This window comes from Ambystoma mexicanum, chromosome 6p, assembly GCF_040938575.1.
Source record: "Ambystoma mexicanum isolate Mex_15411 chromosome 6p, UKY_AmexF1_1, whole genome shotgun sequence".
NCBI classification, from domain to species: domain Eukaryota; kingdom Metazoa; phylum Chordata; class Amphibia; order Caudata; family Ambystomatidae; genus Ambystoma; species Ambystoma mexicanum.
This window is the reverse complement of record NC_090935.1, coordinates 54186798-54199510: the sequence shown is the minus strand read 5'-3', so window position 1 is coordinate 54199510 and position 12713 is coordinate 54186798. Positions and strand designations below refer to the sequence as shown.

At 48.0% G+C, this 12713-nt stretch overlaps 1 protein-coding gene across 1 annotated transcript in view; it reads left to right on the top strand.

Moving 5' to 3' along the window:
• LOC138510659 (long-chain-fatty-acid--CoA ligase ACSBG2-like) overlaps window positions 1–12713 on the top strand; it is a 508494-nt gene that overhangs the window by 232398 nt on the left and 263383 nt on the right. The gene's annotated exons all lie outside the window — the stretch shown is intronic.

Here is a 12713-nt window from a genome sequence, read left to right as displayed (position 1 = left end):
TCTACAGTAGAGCACTGCACTATGTAAAGAAATATGGTGCTTATATAGGCTTCATTTATCATCAGGTTTGTTAAACTCAGTCATTTAGAGAGAAAATACACTAACAGCAAAAAACAATAGGTATTGGCTTTAGCTCATCCCATGATACTGCTGGCTAGGATTCCCCGGAAAATCCCAGCTAAATCCTGTGTTTGGAGCCAAACCTAGAGGGTTCCACAGTGCACAAGACTTTACAGGAGGGGAGAGAGACTGCAAGTGAATGTGCAGAACTAGGAAAAGGGGACAATACAGTTTAAGAAAAAGAGTGGTAATATAAGGGAACATATATTGTATTATTTGGTGGGGGAAAGCAAAGGACATTTCTTTCTCTATTTACGGGAGACAAATGGCGCCCTCCCTGCCTTTGCAGCTGTGTTGACTTTGGTACTTAATAAAAGATTGCCACAAACAAATAGTTGATATGCTCCTTAATAGAGACAAATGGTGCTTTACAGAGACCTTTATACTCAGCTCACCTTCTTGCCACTACTCGCCACTACTCAAGCCCCCTGTGCTCCTCTCGTTGCTCCTCTCTCCCTCTGCTCGCTCCCCTACTTTGGAATGCTCATCCTCTCGCTACTACCCCGACCCTACTGTTAGGCAGAATAATATGCAGTACCCTTTGGGAACACCACACACAATTAGGACTACAGGTGACAGTGCAAATTCACCTTTGGTACAAGCCTGTACTACACAGTAAAGTGGTAGCGATGGCTGAGCAGCCAGACTTATCTCAAGAGTAAAGTGAGCAGTATAAATAGTTACACAAAGGGCAGCAATTACTATGATTCGAACAAACACTGACTCAAGGTTTCTGAGTAAAAGAATATACATTTATTTACACATCAGTTATTAAACATTTCACTATTATCAAGCAGTTGAAAATCACGATTCTAATACACTACACCACACCCAATAGATTCTAGACAAGTTAAGCTCAAACTGAAGTGTGCGCAAAATGGCACTCCAGTTATTTAAAAGGGAGGGAAAGACAAAGTTAGACAGAAGTTGAGCAGCACCAACAAATAAGTAAGCAGGGCAATCTAGAAAAAGGAACTACAGTGAGGAAATCAAATCAAGAGGCCCGGGCCAAAGTCAATGGATCTAAGTCTTTGCAGAGGATCACACAGTTCAGGGTAGTTTGCAGTTAAGTCTTTGCCAAGAGTTCAGAACGAAGTTGGTCGGATGAAAGGTTACTTTAAAGAATGTAGAAGGACGGGGTCGTGGCCTGGAGTGCCAGCGATGCGGTCGCTCACTTCATGGCCTCCGTGGGACGCCCGCTGTCTTCTGCTTGTTTAAGGCGGTCGTAACGTTTTATAAGCCAAGGCAACGTTCTGGGGTGATGGGAGGCCCCAGAGGCACCTCCGGTACCACTTAATCTATACTGCACCATCGGAACCTGGGAGAAATCCATCTTGCGACCCGCCACCATCCACGGACCATTACCAAAATGGCGGGCGGAGCGCCTAATCTGGGGTCGCTGGGAGAGTGAGAGAGCGGAGGACGAGACGAATCTGGTTCTGTCTGAGCTCAGGAGAGCAGGCATCATAAATTGACTCCAACATAACAAGATTTCTCAGACCTTCATAAGTGTTCACCCTGTAACCCTTAACCCAACCATCTAAGTTCTTCAAACATTCACATACCCAGGTAGCCCAAGGGGTACCATCATGCTTTTTGAGGGTCCTAAACCTCTTAAGGTACTGGGAAGGGCTCTTCCCAAATCTAGCAATTAAAGTTAGCTTCACACACTCATAATCCATCATATCCACCTCCCCCAACTCCATCACAACATCGCTGCAACAGTGGGAAGCCTAGAGAAGAGCCAAGGAAGCAACTGATTCCCTGCAATGTCTTGAATCCCATGGTTATATTCAAACATTGCCAACCAATCCAAAATATCAAGCTTAACCTCATACATACCCACAATTTCTTTAGGCATACAGGGTCTCTTAGGACTCGAAGACCTAAAAGACTCTGTGAGAGAAGCATTTTCAATAGACAACTTTTTCATTTCTAAGGCATGGTTCATCTCCATTTCTCTGAGCTTAAGTTCTTGATGCTTTTCTTCAGTTTGAGCATTTAAACGTTTAAATTCCAATTCAAGCCTCATCCCTTCTAGAGCACTGAATTCAGGACTGAGTGTAGGACCTGTAGGGGTCCCAGTGGACAAAGGTTAAGGTTGCTCAGCAGGTAAAGGAGCGGTGAGGCCTACATTGTGGGATACACCTGTTTCATCTAGCTCATCAGTAATAGACACATTATCATCCTCATCATTTTCCACTTTTGCTGGAGGGGCAGGTATTTCAGACCCACCCTCCAGTCTTTGTTTCTCTAACAACCTTTCCATCAATTCAGACTTTTTGCCTTTAACAGAGCGATTCCTTTCTCTACAGAGATTTTTCAGATAATCCACAATGTAACTAAGGAGGGTCTCCTGACTGTAGCTTTCCATATCAAACATGATTAATATTGCTTTTTAGTGATGTTAGCCTTGTGGTTAGTTGATCCAAGGTAACAGCAGCACTCTAAGTGTAATTACTATACGTGATCCTCACCGCTGTACACCAGTGTTAGGCAGAATTATATGCAGTACCATTTGGGAACACCACACACAATTAGGACTACAAGTGACAGTACAAATTCACCTTTGGTACAAGCCTGTACTACACAGTAAAGTGGTAGTGATGGCTGATCAGCCAGACCTATCTCAAGAGTAAAGTGAGCAGTATAAATAGTTACACAAAGGACAGCAATTACTATAATTCAAACAAACACTGACTCAAGGTTTCTGAGTAAAAGAATATACATTTATTTACACATCAGCTATTAAACATTTTACTATTATCAAGCAGTTGAAAAATCACTTTTCTAATACACTTCACCACACCCAATAGATTCTAGACAAGTTGGGCTCAAAATGAAGTGTGAGCAAAATAGCACTACAGTAATTTAAAAGGGAAGGAAAGACAAAGTTAGACAGAAGTTGAGCAGCACCAACAAGTAAGTAAGCAGGGCAATGTAGAAAAAGGTACTACAGTGAGGAAATCAAATCAAGAGGCCCGGGCCGTAGTCAGTAGACCAAAGTCTTTGCAGAGGATTACTCAGTTCAGGGTATTTTGCGGTTAAGTCTTTGCCAAGCGTTCAGAACGAAGTTGGTCGGACGAAAAGTTACTTTAAAGAATAGAAAAGGACAAGTCCTCGGATTGTCGAAAGATTTCACACAATTTCGCTGCGGCTGGATGAAACGAACAACCGTTTAGCACAGAACCTTTAGAGCCGAAGACTGCTTTAGCTGAGGCAGACGTTCCTGGCAGGTCCTGCAGGCTTACAGTTCCTGAAGCGACTGTTGGACTGACAAGAATGAGAAAGACTGGAGGGTCCTGCACTGCCCAGGGAAGAAACCAGCAGTGGAGCAAAGCGACGAATGAAAGGTGCGCTCCTTAAAACGCAAGCAGGGTTTGTTCCTCCTGGCTATCCGGTTCACTGTAGCTGTGCACAGCAAATTCGACCAGAGGAGGGAGGCCTGGCTAGCAGTTTGGCGAACTGGTTGTTCCCACCAGCTCAAGGGGAGAGGATTCCTTGCAGATCTTCCGTGTCGTCGAAGTTTGGAGATTCGGACCCGCAGCAGGGCTTCACCGGGAGGTTCAGTTGTGGTTCTCTTGATCCAGTGGCGACCCTGCCTTCTCAGTCCCCGAGACCTACTTTTTATGCAGTTTCCCCCATTCACACAACCTGGCTGTCAATCACACAGCAGGATGGCTGTCCTCGCGGGACAGTCACCCAGCCAATCAAACAGGAGTGCGACTTGGGAACCCATGGCAGGGGTCCTAAAACCCCTCCCTCACTTCCTGCCTACCCAGACTTTCAGGACCCTAAGGAGGGCTTCTGGGCAGAAGCCCGCCAAAGGTCAGCGAACAAAGAGACCAAACCTAGTTTGGTGCGCAGAGTAAAACACGAGAACGACCTGTACAAAAAGAAATGGCGAATAAACCCAGCCAGAAATGTATAAAAACGTATATGGTCCAGCGGGTTTAAGTTCGAGGCTACCAAGATAGCCTAAAACAATACCAAGGCTATTTAAAATAACTGCGGTAGGAAAAATAGGGCAGATACCACTGCCACCAGCCAAGTCTTAATGAAAAGGGAACAAAACAATGTTCCATGAGAGACAGACAAAAAGGGATAACTAGTAACCCTTTCCAGTACGCTATGTAAGATAGTTTGTACTGGGTCTGTGGTTTTAAAAAGACTGATAAAGTTAATGGCAACTGTACATGTTCTGGGAGACAGTAGTCAGTCCCAGAAAATTGAGTCTTAGTTGGGAAGTCTAAAAGGACAACCCGGTGTCACTGCACGGAAGGTGCTGAGTAACACAAGGTAAAAAGGTGATGCCTATGGAGTAGGTGAGGCTCCACCGTCTATGAACACAAAAATGTTAAACACACACAGCAAAACATATGTAAGAGTGGGAAAAAAGGCTCACACTCTTACCAGGTGAACAAAATAAATCCTGGAAATCCACCAAAGCTGCTCAGGGACTCAGTGGGTAAGGGAAATTAGCCATTCTGAAGAATTCTCCCTAACACCTACCACTATTTTAATCCAACCTTAAAGCCCTCCTCCTTTCTGTTTCCTAGCACTCTACGTTACTCCATCACCCTGCTTCCCTCTCTCCCAATGCCCCTTTGGTGAGACAAGTGGCATGCTCTACTTGGCCATTGTCTTGAGGGTGATAAAGTGCTGCCCTGCTATGTTGCATCCACATAAATATTCATTCACTTTGTGCAAGGCTAGTTGTACACCACAGTCAATCCTTCCTGCACTCCTACATCCGTCTTCCTCGTCCCAGTAGACAATGGTACTTTATTTTACACTCATAATACGCACCACTAATACGCAGCGACGGCTGCTCCCCCCGCTCGCTTCTTTGCACAGCGGAGCAGGGGAGAGCAGCCACTGGTGACTGCAGGCCAAGCCCTGCCAGGTCCTCTGGGCCTCATGTGAGTGATTTTATGCATTTTAAAAAACTACTGCTGACCGTGCTCCGAGCGCATTGTTGTTCCCGCTCCCCCTTCAGCCACTTCCTGGTCCTCCTCTCCCTTCCCACCTCCCTGCTCACCCACACCCCCCTCTGATTGGCTGCCTGGCTAGTCCCTCCTGGACTACGCGACGGCTGCTCCCCCCGCTCGCCTCTTTGCACAGCGGAGCGGGTGAGAGCAGTCGCTGGTGACTGCAGGGCAAGCCAAGCCCTGCCAGGTCCTCTGGGCCTCATGTGAGTGATTTTGTGCATTCTTAAAAACTACTGCTGACCGCGCTCCGTGCGCGTTATTGTGCCCGCTCCTCCCTCCCCCTTCAGCCACTTCCTGGTCCTCCTATCCCTTCCCGCCTCCCTCCCCGCCCACACATCCCCTCCCCTTCCTCACCTCCTTCTGCCTTTATAACTGTTCCCCCTGAGCAGCCCCCCTGCCCAGCAGCCCCCCCTCGGCTAAGGGCTCCCTCTGTGTCTGCAGGTGTCCGCAGGGGACACCAGGCGCCAGTTATCACCTTGCTTTCTCCACCTGCTCTCCCGGCCCAACCCACCTTCACCTGTTCACTTCATTCGCATGGTGTTTACTCTTCACTGTGTTCTGCAAGTTGAGGTAAACTAGGACTTTTCTCCCCTCGCAGGATTCTCAAACTTAGGTGGCCTCTCCACTGGTTACCTAATACGCATTTACTGTGTTACTGTAGTTGTTTCTGAAATGTGGTAAACTAGGGCTTTTTCTCCCCTCGCAGGATTCTCAAACTTAGGTGGCCTCTCCACTGGGTACCTATTACTTATTTACTGTGTTACTGTAGTTGTTTCAGAAATGTGGTAAACTACGGCTTGCCGCTCACTTCCTGTTCGCTTGCTCTCATCTGTCCTCCCCCTCACTCCCTCCTATTCCATGGTGCTCTATATCTCGCCTATCTTCTCTAACTGCTTCTCCATTGACTATCCTGCTCTCCTCACTAAATCTGGTAGGAAAATGTTTAAAAAGGAAATCCTGGTCACCAACCAAGCCCTCCCTATCACTGACACCTACACTAGTGCCTCCTCCAAGGAAACTCTCACTGACATCCTCTTTTTCATGCCTTCCCCTGACCTATGGACCCTTCACATGGTCTCTGTGCTCTCTCCGTTCTCCTCTTCTCCCATTAATGGTGGCACCCGTTGGGATGTCCTCTTGGCCCCCTTCCACTCCTGTAAGGTCATCATTAATGTCTACGCTAATGGGACCGTCTTGGTCCAAGGCCCTCAGGCCAACCTTCACCTCTTTGATAGATGCTTCCCACGCCTCATCAACTTCCTCTCCTCTCCTGCTGTCCCCCCTCCTCTATCCTTGGCTACCTTGCCTCTACCCTCCCTGCCTGCCCCCTCTCGGGCTCCTTCTTCACCTCCTTCTATACCTCCGCAGGGCGTACCTCTGATCTGTACCCCTACCCAGAAGTCCTTCAAGGTTGGCAACCTTCTCCACATTGCCACTCTTAACTCTTGCTCTGCCATCAAACATTCCTCTGATATCTGTCGCCTTCTTGAGGAACTGGACCTTGATGTCCTCTGTCTCACTGAGACATGGTTCACGGCCAGCTCTGTCGCCAGCTTTGACACACTCCTACCTGACGGTTACTCTCCTTGCCCTGGCCCAACCGTGCTGGGGGGATGTGGCCCTTATCTTCCCTGAGTGGATTCCTGCCACTGTCACTCCTACGCAGACCTACTCCTCTTTTGAATGCCTTGTCTGCCGACTCTCTCTCTCCTAGCCATTCCCTTACCGTGGCTATCTATCGCACACCTGGTCAAATTTCCTCCTTCCTCTCCGAGTGGGCGGACCTCTCCTCTTCACTCCTGTCCTCAACCACTCAACTCCTCTTCCTTGGAGACTTCAACATCCACATGTTTGCCTCCTGTCCTGCCTCTGGACTCATTCGCGACCTCTGCAACTCTCTCTCACTCTCTATTCTCCCGTCTGGGCCGACTCATTCTGCAGGGCACACCCTTGATGCTCTGATCTCTTCTGGCCTTCGCCTCTCCGTCCCTCTCTCCACTCTGCTCTCCTGGAGTGATCACTTTCTCCTATCCTCCCACATCACCTTCCCTACCCCACAGGCAAAGCCACCCTCATCACTGCCACCCTCCTTCTTGGTCATCCAACCCATGAAGCGTGTGTCAGTTGAGGCTTTCGCTGCCACCTTCTCTCCCCTCCACCCCCTTCGGCTGACTCCCACCCAGACACAGCCCTCTCCACGCTCCACTCTGCTATATCTGATACTCTTGATATCCTTGCGCCTGTCCTGAGAATCCGCCTGAAGCCCAAAGCCAAATGTAACTCCTGGTATGACTCGGATCTCGTCACCCTAAAACGCAAGTGCAGGGTGGCAGAGAGGAAATGGCGTGCTTCATGTTCATCCTCTGACAAACTGGCCTGCCTCTTGCTCCAAAGGCAATACCGGCTCTCCGTTCTCACCAAGAAGAGAGCCCTTATCCAAGCCCGCATCTCGGCGGCATCTAACCATTCGGCCAAACTCTTTAAAATCTGCAAGGAGCTGGCCAACCCTGCTGCAGTCTCTACCTCTCCTGTCCCCACCCAGGCCCTCTGCACGGCACTGGCCTCTCACTTCATCTCTAAAACTCAGGACATCCTGTCCTCACTCTCCTCCTATCACCTCTCTCCCTCTATTCCATGCTCTTCCTCTGGCCCTTCTGCAGCCACCCCTCCTCCCACCTTCTCTGCCTTTCCCCGTTTCTCTGCTGACGAGGTTACCATACAAGTCTGATCTATGAAAGTCTCGTCAAAACAGGTTCACCCCTGTTCCTCCAAAACTATCAAGGACCACATCGACTCCCTGGCTCCTGCCCTGGCTGACTTTTGCAACCACTCCTTCGCCTCTGGAGCCTCCCCATCCCCCCTTAAGCACTCCCTTGTGCACACTCTTCTTAAGAAACCCTCTTCTGACCCCTCCTGCCTGGCTAACTATCGCCCAATCTCCATCACTCCCTTCCTGGGCAAGCTCCTGGAGAAACTGGCCATCTCCCAGCTTAATCTCCATGCTCAATCTGTTGGTAGTCTTCATGACCATCAGTCTGGCTTCAGAGCTGGCAGAAGCACAGAAACTGCTCGCCTGAACATCCGTGAGGACCTGCTCTCGAACCTTGACTCCAACACTCCATGTGTTCTCATTTTGCTCGATCTCTCTTCTGCCTTTGATACTGTCAACCATGCCATCCTGCTCAACCGTCTCCATGATAACATGGGTATCACTGGTCAGGCTCTGGCATGGCTGACCTCTTTCCTCTCCAATTGACCCTGCAAAGTCCAACTGGGGTCCTTCCTCTCTGACATCTTTTTCTCTACCTGTGGTGTCCCCCAGGGATCTAACCTCTCTCCCTGGCTGTTCAACCCGTATCTGGCACTCCTTGCCCACCGCATCGCCGCTCTCTGCCCCAACTTTCAGTGCTATGCGGATGATACCCAGCTCATTTTCAGGCTACCCTCGGCCTCCTCCTCTCCTTCCCTCATCTCTGACTGTTTGTCTGCTATCCAGGAATGGTGTGCCGCCGATGACCTCTGCCTTAATGCCAGTAAGACTGAGATTCTACCCACTCCCTCCTTCCCTGCAGCTCTCTGGCTGGCCTCTCTTGGCCCTCTTCCTGCTCCTACCTGCAAGGCAAAAAACCTCTGGGTCATCTTCGACTCCACACTCTCCTTCTCTCCTCACATATCTGACGTCTCTAAGAAGTCACACTACCAGCTGCACCTCCTCAGAGGTATTCTTCCTTTCCTCTCCTTCCCCCAGAAGCTCACTGTCTCCCGAGCCCTGGTTGTCTCGAAGCTGGACTACTGTAACAGCCTCTATCTAAATCTGCCTGTCTCTACACTCCGCCCTCTGCAACTTATCCAGAACAGGACTGCGAGACTTGTCCTTGGCCTCAAGCCCAGGGACCGTATCTCTCCAGGACTGAAATCTCTACACTGGCTCCCAGTGGCTGCGAGGATTAAGTTTAAAACCCTCTTCATTGTCCACAAGGCCTTCTGGAGCCTTGGGCCAAAATACCTTCAACTCTCTCTTCCTAAATATCTTCCTTCTCGAGCTCTTCGCTCATCCGCCTCCAACTCCCTCAGGGTCAGCCGCTTCTTCAAGCAACAAGTTGGTGGTAGATCTCTCTCCACAGCAGGGGCCTCCCTCTGGAACAGCCTTCCTGCCTCCCTGAAACTTGAGGAGAACCATCTCCGGTTCCGGAAGCACCTCAAAACCTTCCTCTTTGCTTCCGCTTTCTCTCCCCCTCTCCTCTGCTAATTCTTGACTGAACCTGCATTGAATCTGCAACTGGGCCACTCTCACCGATCTCGGTCCTTGGCCCAGCCACTCTCCACTTGCACTGCCTCCCTGGCAACCCCTGCACTGCGGGACTGTCTCTGTATCCCTACAGCCCCCTTCCCAGCACTTGTCTTGCACTTGCCACCAGCTGGCCCTATTATTTATCTATTATTCTACCCTGTACTGCACTTTTCCCCCCTCCCTTTCCCCTTGCACTTTCCCTTCCCCCTACCTATGCACTTGCGCGATCTGAATGACACCTGGCCTAGTAGGATCGTTGTCTGTCTTCCCTTTGTTACCCCCTCCCTGCCTCGTCGCGCCTTGAAACACTTGTGTATAGGCACGTTACAAATGCCATATCATATCATATCATATCACTAACCCGGAGGCTTAAGGGCGCAGACATACAAGCATACAACATATAAATGCAATATATGATTTAAGCCAGAAGTCCCTATTAAAGGCAGAAGAAGAAACGGGGGAAACAAGTTTACTTAAACAGCAGAGTTTTCAGCTTTTTTCTAAACTTCGTTGTGGATTTAAGCACCCTAAGATCAGACTGGCTAGCATTCCAGGCCCTCAGACAACCAACGAAAAAGCACACTTCTTTACCTGAATCAATTTTAAAGTGGGGATTTGGAGGTGCAATCGTGGTAGAGGTCCTTTCTGTCAAATTTTCTTCGGTTCTCTTGATCCAGTGGCGACCCTGCCTTCTCAGTCCCCGAGACCTGCTTTTTATGCAGTTTTCCCCCATTCACACAGACTGGCTGTCAATCACACAGCAGGGTGGCTGTCTTCGCGGGAGAGTCACTTAGCCAATGAAACAGGAGTGTGACTTGGGTTACCTAGGGAACCCATGGCAGGGCTCCTAAAACCCCTTCCTCACTTCCTGCCTACCCAGACTTTCAGGCCCCTAAGGAGGGCTTCTGTGCAGAAGCATGCCAAAGGTCAGCGAACAAAGAGACCAAACCTGGTTTGGTGCGCAGAGTAAAACACAAGAAAGACCTTTACAAAAAAAAATGGCGAATAAACTCAGCTGGAAACATATAAAAACGTGTATGGTCCAGCGGGTTTAAGTTTGAGGCTACCAAGATAGCCTAAAACAATACCAAGGCTTTTTAAAATAACCGCCGTAGGAGAAATAGGGTAGATACCACTGCCACCAGCCAAGTCTTAATGAAAAGGGCACAAAACAATGTTCCATGAGAGACAGACAAAAAGGGATAACTAGTAACCCTTTCCAGTACGCTATGTAAGATAGTTTGTACTGGGTCTGTGGTTTTAAAAAGACTGATAAAGTTAATGGCAACTGTACATGTTCTGGGAGACAGTAGTCAGGCCCAGAAAATTGAGTCTTAGTTGGGAAGTCTAAAAAGACAACCCAGTGTCACTGCACTGAAGGTGCTGGGTAACACAAGGTAAAAAGGTGATGCCTATGGAGTAGGTGAGGCTCCACCATCTATGAACACGAAAATGTTAATCACACACAGCAAAACACATGTAAGAGTGGGGGAAAAAAGGCTCACACTCTTACCAGGTGAAGAAAATAAATCCTAGAAATCCAAAAAAGCTGCTGAGGGACTCAGTAGGTAAGGGAAATTAGCCATTCTGGAGAATTCTCCCTAACACCTACCACTATTTTAATCCAACCTTAAAGCCCTCCTCCTTTCTGTTTCCTAGCACTCTACGTTACTCCATCACCCTGCTTCCCTCTCTCCCAATGCCCCTTTGGTGAGACTAGTGGCATGCTCTACTTGGCCATTGTCTTGAGGGTGATAAAGTGCTGCCCTGCTATGTTGCATCCACATAAATATTCATTCACTTTGTGCAAGGCTAGTTGTACACCATAGTCAGTCCTTCCTGTACTCCTACATCCGTCTTCCTCGTCCCAGTAGACAATGGTACTTTATTTTACACTCATAATACGCACCACTAACCCGGAGGCTTAAGGGCGCAGACATACACCCATACAACATATAAATGCAATATATGATTTAAGCCAGAAGTCCCTATTTAAGGCAGAAGAAGAAAACGAGGGAAACAAGTTTACTTAAACAGCAGAGTTTTCGGCTTTTTCTAAACTTCGTAGTGGATTTAAGCACCCTAAGATCAGACGGGCTAGCATTCCAGGCCCTCAGACAACCACCGAAAAAGCACACTTCTTTACCTGAATCAATTTTAAAGTGGGGGTTTGGAGTTGGTTAGTGTTGTTTGATCTAAGAGTGAGAGTACTAGATTTGGTTACCAGTGCCTCGCTCAGATATAGAGGGCCTGGCCCCATTAGGCATTTATGCACAATCAGCAGAAGCCGGAAATCAATTCTTGACTTTATAGGGAGCCAGTGCAAACCGCACCTGGCCTCAGACACATAGTGTTGTAACCTTATCTTTTGTTTTAATATTATATCCTGCAATATTAAAAGGAGCATAGCCTTTTCCCATTTTGCGAACCTTGGCCTCCGTCCCGATGACCATTAGCTCTGTGTTATCTGTTATAAGAGCCATGCCGTTGTTGGCCATCCATGATTGTATGAGTCCATAAATTGTATTGATAGTTTTAACATCCTCTTGATGGTGGCTCTCGTCAGAGGGATGACACACAGAGTGGATTTGCACCGTTATATCTGTTGCTATCAAAGAACTCTTAGTGGTGGGAGCAATGGCCTTCTTTACAGATGCAATATTGGATTTAATTATATTGAGTTTGCCAAATATTGCCTCCCGTATAGCTTGGGCAGCGTCTTCAGTAGCAACATCAGGGCCGTTCTGATCTGGATGTTCAAGTTCACGTACCATTTTAAGAACGTTCTTTGGATTCTTTGGATTCTGACTGTGCTGTATGAATATGGATCCTATCTTCAAAATTCCTTTTTATTGCTAATATAACAGCTTCTTTTTATAGGCCTCCCTATCCTGCTCGTTCTAAAAGGACTTCCGTTGATGAAGGTGCTTAATTTTGGAGCTTTGAAGGATTTGTAGCTCTGAGGTGAACCAGGCATTCAGCTGTCTCTCCATCACTCGCTTTGTTCTCAGAGGTGCTATTGCATCGATAGCCTTCTGCATGATTTGCTGAAGGGCATCAACAACATCGACGGCCTGTACCAGATCTATGACTCTTTCATCCAATGGTACAAGCCAAGGTCCAGTGCCTCTGAAGTAAGTTTACTAATGTTCCTTGATTTAGTGACATTTTCTTTGGAGCCTTATCACATCTAATGGAAAACGTATAAAAAAGTGATCCAACCAAGGACAGGGCGAAACCGACAAATCAGAGGTTTCAATATTATTAAGTAGCACCCAGTCCAGGATATTACCCTTGACATGCGTTGGAGA